Source organism: Orbicella faveolata, unplaced genomic scaffold (assembly GCF_042242905.1).
Source record: "Orbicella faveolata isolate gen_17 unplaced genomic scaffold, um_ofav_v1 contig_1, whole genome shotgun sequence".
Taxonomy (NCBI): Eukaryota; Metazoa; Cnidaria; class Anthozoa; order Scleractinia; family Merulinidae; genus Orbicella; species Orbicella faveolata.
The window spans coordinates 38,900,841-38,908,209 of NW_028301536.1; the positions used below are offsets into that span (position 1 = coordinate 38,900,841).

General features: G+C 41.2%; 1 long non-coding RNA gene across 1 annotated transcript; it reads left to right on the plus strand.

Moving 5' to 3' along the window:
- Nucleotides 1–4,601: 4,601 nt before the first annotated feature.
- LOC149119018 (uncharacterized) lies at nucleotides 4,602–7,369 on the plus strand. Its single transcript, XR_016202989.1, has 4 exons — nucleotides 4,602–4,815; nucleotides 5,785–5,864; nucleotides 6,557–6,596; nucleotides 7,332–7,369. It is a non-coding gene; the product is annotated as an uncharacterized LOC149119018 (long non-coding RNA).

Sequence of the window (7,369 nt, forward strand, 5' to 3'; positions counted from 1 at the left end):
GTTGTTTTTGTAAAGAAACCTTGAAGTATTGTGTCGCAAAATCTGTTATACGCGCCGTGCATTCACAGTTGAGTCAATCGGAAGCTAAAGCAAGAATGAATAACCATATTTGACAACCTACCGTGTAAAATAATGCTTTCAGAACTGGACTGTATTGAAGTCTGTCCAATTGCCTGACACGTAGCGATTACTTCTTTATTATAGAGTAATAAATATGCAATTAAATAAACTTACTTTACGTTTTTCTGCCACCGTATAAAAGCTTTTACGTGTTTCTTAAAACTTTTATCCTTTTAACAGCTTTCAATATTTGTAAACGATTAAACATACTAAGCGGGTTAAATAATATTAAACCCGTAAAAATTCAACGTTCGGATATGAGTTAAAATACAAAGAAATTTAATCCTTAGCGAAGTCTGTGATTATTGTGAAACATTGAGTAGCGAAACTACTTACCAATAAAGAGATTAGGCAAACACTAACTACAGAGCTGAAAATGTGCATGTACTTCCCACGTTTCACAAAATGTTGGACGCTAAATCACCGTGTTATATAGTTTATATCCGTAAATCCTTTACTATTATGTCGCACATCTATAACATGGAAAAATTTCTGATCCCGTCGAGTTTAGCTGTCAGTTCTTTTGGCTAAACAATCCCTACAGTTGGCGACAATATTCGAAAATTCTTCTCTTGGCATTGGCCTTTTAGCCAGCAACCGAGAGCAAGAGCAAGAGCAACGAAAATGAAGCAGAACAGAGGCGTTGCTAAATTTATTCCAACATGAACGAAAACAGGAATATTGTGACTTTGTTTACATTTTCATTTCTATTAATCCAAAAAGCGAATTTTTCATTGACAAATTGAAATATATCAGATGAGGCCTTCTCTCGGATCCAAGATACCGAGTACTTAGGACGAAGTAAGTGAACACTGAAGTTAAGTGGTAATAAAGGAATATATAAACTAATAATGAAATTACAGAGAGAAATGATCTTCTCTACAATCTAATTCCGTCATTTTGAATGCCTTAACTCGCGCACGCGTAGACTAGTGTCCTTAGCAAACAGAGACTAGTGCACTTGGCAAAGTGATGAAGGTTGAAAGATGAAACTAAAGAATTATACCAAGAAAGAATAGTTGGGGATCAAAGCCAAGTAACTGATGTTATCATGCATAAGGCCTGTATCATGCAACATGCATCTTTTGCAAATGACCTTGAACTAATATAAGCAGGTTGTCTGCTGGAATTCATCTTATGCATTGCGAATTGAAGTGAAAGTTACTTTTTTCTTTATTTTTGCTTATGGATGACGTAACATCCATGAGCTTAGGAGGCAGTCGAATGGCACTCACTCGATTCTGATTAATTTGTTCATTAACTTGAACTAAACAATTTTCTCCTACCTCTCCTACTAAGTATTGTTTTTGTCCAAGAGTGTTCAGTCGTCTCCAGGAAGGTTTTTTACGAGGGGAGACTAGAAAGGAGTACATTTTTTTTTATCAGGTCCAAAGTCCGCTGCGCAGCTCAGATGGACAGACGCCCCTCAACGACAGGGTATCCATACTGAGTCGTCGGCCTAAACACTTCCAGACTCTCTTCAGTGCAAAACGAATTGTCTATGACTCGGCAATTCTCCGAATCTCCCAGCAACCAGTAAAAGCGGAACTGGATGAGCCATCCTCTGTTGATGAGACCGTAAAGGCCATCAAGTAACTGAAGAGTGTCAAGGCTGCCGGACTTGACAGAATCCCACCAGAGATTAGTAGCTTGTAGGTCCAGCATTACACTCCCAACTCCACGAGCTCTTTGCCTGTTGCTGGGATCAGGGTAAACTTCCACAAGACATCCGCGACGCAGTCATCATTACATCTCTATAAGAACAAAGGGAAAAGTCGGACTACAGAGGAATCACTCTGCTCTCCATTGCAGGAAAAATCCTAGCAAGGGTTCTTTTGAACAGAATGGTGTCTTCCATCGCTGTAGCTCTCCCAGAGGGCCAGTGTGGATTTAGAACCAACGGACGCTCTACTGACATAGTGTTTGTCCTCAGACAGCTACAAGAAAAGTGCCGAGAGCATAAAAAAGGCCTGTATGTAACGTTTGGCGATCTCACCAAAAGCGTTTGACACGGTGAACAGAAAAGGACTGTGGAAGATCTTGGAGCGACTCGGCTGTGTCCCCCAAGTTCCTCAGCACAGTCATCCAGCTGCGCGAAGACCAGCATGGTCAAGTCAGGCTCAACACTGACCTCTTACGCCTTTTACAATCACCAACAGTGTGAAACAGGGTTGCGTCCTGGCACCGACTTTCTTCTCCATCTTCTTCAGCACAATGCTCAAGCAAGCCACTCAACACCTTCACGACGAAGACCTCGTCTACATCTGCTACCACCTTGACGGCAGCCTTTTCAAACTCAGGCGACTTCAGGCCCACACGAAGACCATGGAGCAACTGATCCGGGACCTCCTCCTCGCCGACGACGCCACACTCGTTGCACACACAGAAAAGCCTTGCAACGCCTAACTTCTTGCTTTGCAGTGTCTGCCGAGCTCTTTGGTCTCGAAATCACGAAATCACCCTGAAGAATACGGAGGTCCTGCACCTCGGGAAGTGTATGGCCCCCTGCACATCAAAATTGACGAGGACGAGATACAGTCGATAAAGAGATCGACAACAGACTGCTGGCCAAGGCAAACAATGCTTTTTGAAGCGTGCAGTGTGTGGAACAACAAGCACCTGAAGAAGGCTACCAAGATCAGTGTGTACAGAGCCATCGTGCTTTAATGTATGGCTCTGAGTCGTGGGTCACCTATCGTAGCCACCTGCGACTCCTCGAGCGCTTCCATCAGCGCTGTCTCGGCACCATTCTCAATATCCACTGGAATGACTTCGTCACCAATGTCGAATTCCTCGAACAAGCGGAGCTCTCCAGCATCGAGGCCATGCTGCTGAAGTCACAGCTACGTTAGGAAGGACATATCTCCAGGATGGAAGACCACCGCCTGCCAAAGATCACTACAGGCCAGCGCGACGGAGGGACTCCAAAGAAGCGCTTCAAAGACACCTTGAAGAAAACTCTTGGTGCCTGCCACCTTGACCACAGCCAGTGGTCTATCCTTACAGCAGACCGCGACACTTGGCGTCACACCATCCACCAAGCTGTCTCCTCGTTCGAAGCCACCCGTAAGGCAAACATTGCGGAGAAAAGACGCTGGAGAAAGAACCGCGAAGCTGCAGCACCAAACCTTGATCCATCTTTCATCTGCAGCCGCTGCAACCGGGCCTGCCGGTCACGCATTAGCCTAACCAGCCTCGAGAGCGCCTGTAGTCGACGTGGACCACCCCGTTCATGAACTTTGCTCGTGAAGCCAAGCCATGATGATGATGATGATGATGATGATGACGATATTCACAGAAGTGATGACGTAAGTCCGATGTAAATCGCCCAGTTTATACGAATCGTAAACTTTCACCTCATTACTGGCGATGTATACTGAACTGCAATGTATTAGCACCTTCTTTTCTACTTCAGTGGAAATCATGTGCGTTCTACCTAACTGAAGTTTTATTACATTCATTCTTCCATTGAATTGTGGTCATATGAATTACTTTTTATTGCATTCTTAGCAGAATCATTCCGTTAAACCGATTTTCCCGTTGCCTCTAGTTCGTGCCAGCGGATTTATTCCTGACATCTTCTATTACACAAAAAGTTGAATCCCATTAATTTCTTAATTTTTCAAAAGTTACGTAAGGATTGAGAGAAAAAAGGTGTTTACTTTTCTTATTTTGCGAGACGGTTACCGTGATTAAGGCTATGAAGATAGTACTATTTTGGAATAAGTTGTTTTTTTAATTTGCATTGTTAGCAAGATATTTTTTCACTAAAGGTCATCTTAGATAAACAGTTCTCGTAATGGTGTGCAGCCAAGCGCACCCTTTTGTCATCAAGGTGGGAAGCATTTATATACTTAAAGGTAATCATCTACAACGACTTTGAGTCATCGCTGAACCGGATAAACTTTTCTCCATTTGAAGTCTCCATGGAAACGATATAACAAACGGCTCATGTGACAACCTTGTTCGCGTCGCGATTAGTGTCTTGTTGGTTGACGCTTTCCTTTTTAGACATAATTATACATTTATAACCATAAGGAAAACAGATTTGCCTCTCCTCGCATGTCCAGTTTCCAATAATATCAGTGATAATGCATTGTTCACCTTCACTGACCAAGTCTCATTCGCAGACTCTTGGCAAACCATTGATTACTCACTGACCCAAGGATCACTTTAATCTTAAAAACTGTAAAAGTAATGGACCCTTTCAGTGACGTATTTCATCAGAATTATTTAACTATATCTTATTAGCTCATTTTCGATCTAACAGATCAAAAATATTTTCAAGATCTTAGAAGCCAGGAGACTATTTTATCAATACTATAGCTGTAATTATTCGTTCAGTGTATACGGGGCTTGATTCGTTCGAAGAGTTTGAAATACCAGAAAATGTTGACTTTGAATAAAAATGACAGGAATTTAGTGTAATTATGTCATGTGTTGTTATTTTCTATGGAGGCTACCTGTAGCAGGTTGTTTTGGCACCCAATTGGGTACTGATAGACCTTGTTGTTTGCCTAAGAGGTTCGCTGCAGCTAAAACTTTATTTTGACTCGGAAATATGTTTTTTTTAGAGAAAATTTTCTGATAAGATAACAGGACACCAAGATTGAATTATGGACTTCACAAAAATATTATGGATTGCAGTTTCGTACATGCTGGCAATTAGTGTGGCCATGTCGCTTCATCTACAAGGTTTGTGTCAGTGGTTTGTTTTCTGTCAAAAATCGCGGTTTCCAATGGTTTAACAAGGGCGGGCGCCTTCGGGTCACTGACAAAAGCGCTTTGTTGGACCGTTTGGATATTTACCAAGAGTCAGATTTGGTCCATTGCAGAACGAGAACTTTAACTCCCCAAGTGTGCTCGATTAACGATTAAAACTAGTTCTTTCCTCTATCCTGCAGTGTTGTATGGATAAGAACATTTGTGGTGAAATGAAAACAGTAAGATTGAATAGGAAGGCTGGGCGTTAGCGGGAATAAATTGCCCCTATGACTTCACTTATTACAGATAACTAAGTACTTCTAACACGGAGAGCCAATTTGGCGTATTTTCATGTACATATTTCCTTCGTATTTTTGACTGAAATCATCTTTGTAAAATCTGCCGTTAACAGTTCTCAACTTTTTGCAGGTTCACTGCCCTAAAGTCTTGGCATTTCACTATTTACAGCTCTTTGGTAGTCGTTAGATCTTACATGTAGTTAAAGATTCAATACTTTTAACATTCTACAAATATAAAGGTTTTACAGTAGAATATTTCGGCCACCATCGCCATTGCATTCATTCAGCGGGTGCCAACAGGCACCCATTCTTTGCTCAATTAAATACATACCAAAGCACATTTTACATTGACTAAGCGATCGATCTCAGTCAGATTATGCATTGACCATGTCAAGGTATGTTTGTTTGAGTTTGTTCACGGTCATCTCAAGGTAACGTTGACCCCATTAACGTGGGTCAGACTGTCTTTCGGGAACTGAATATCTCTGTCAAGCGAATCATTGTCGTTACCATGGAAACTAAATAAGTTAATTTAGAAACAGAGAGTTGCAGAGGTTTGTTCATGGTGTTGTTTTCTTCTGGTTGTTCCACTACTTGACTCTCCGACAGAATGACAAGAAATTGTTATTTGTTTTTGTCTAATATGGTGTCTTCTGTGTAGATGAAACTGACGCAATCCCTCTTATCAGACCTCGAGGAAGACCTAATCCAAAGCTTTGGGCAGCAGTGAGGAAGTTAATGGTATGTGAAAATATAACAATGCTACCGCAATTTACAGCATACACCTAAAGAAAGCTAAAAACGCTAAAAGCCTTGTTTCTATAAGGTCTGCAGGAGCACAAAACTACGCTAGCCTTTGACCTATTGACCGCTTGACAAAGATAATTTACGTTTCGAGAGTTGCTTTTCCCTGATATTTTCTAAAAAAAATAAAGAACTTTCCACTTGTTTCTGTCATGTTATCAACTGAACATTTTAGAAAGGGATCGTTGTCTCACAGCAGTTCTCGTAATATATTGTAACTTGCATAAATACCGGAGTTTACACTTTTGCTCATCAGTTTGGTATTAATAGCAAATGACAGAAAAGAGCAAATAAAAATCAATTGAAAGCCTATTATAAGTGGAAAGTTAGTTGTACTTGTTTAACTCAGGTCACAAGGACAGGTGTAAACCATTCTTTTTTAAATAATATGAAAATAACATATAGGCACATTAACTTAAGAAGTATTGCCGATCTCATAACGTGCTTTGATAATCCAAGATGGTGGCGGCTACTGATCTCGCGAGGAAATACTAAACATTAACTGTCAAAAACACAACTTTGTTGCAGTGAATAAAAATTGAATTTATCGCCTTATCTCACCTTATATGGCCGTCATTACGCCGCATTCAATTAGTTCTTCTTTAAACATTTTGTTTTCTGTTTGGTAGATCAAAGTAAACAACCCTCGTTGAAGAGCTGTTCATGGAGGTAAGGCAAAAAGTTCTTATTTTCAAACTGAACGGGAGAGAATCTTGTTTTGATGTTTTTTTTTTTTCCATATTATCACATTTTCTCGGAATTGTATGAATGTATCAAGCGAATTCGCAAAAACATGGCCGCTAGGTTTTTGCCTAGCTGGATTCGGGCGAAGTCCGAATCCAGGCTAAGCCAGCGACTTTAAACCCAGGGGGGGCTCCGTCAAGGCTAGGCTGGGCACATGGTCAAATGCCTGGCCTATCTGCTGGTGGCTTGCTGGGGACCAGCTGTCAAAAGCAGGGGGGGAGGGGAGGGTGTCTTTTGCTGACACCTCCAACTAGCTAGAATTTGAGTTTTCAGTGTTAAATAAGCTTGATATTGGCTGTGTTTCTGGGTATTTTACTCAGTTGTTTGACCTCGTTTGAGGCTTCTGTGTTGACATGGCACTCTGCTGGAGTGGTCCATGCCAAGTGCATGTGTGATTGGCCAATCTCCTAGCCGGGGGGGGGGGTGTTGAGAGGACTTCTGGCCCCTGGGACTGTCTTTGAGTCACTGCGGGCATGTTTTTGCGAATTCGGTTAGATATACATATAGCTGAGCCTTGGAATATCGAGGAAATGATGTACTTAAACCAAAGATTTATCACAAATATATCAATGTTTTGTATTTAGCTTTGTTTATGATGGTCTTTTGTTTTTGTACAATAGCTAATGCTGTAATTTTCTCTCCCTTATTTGCTTTTCGCAGTTAAAGCGTAACCTGCAGAAAAAGAAAGACGTTGAATA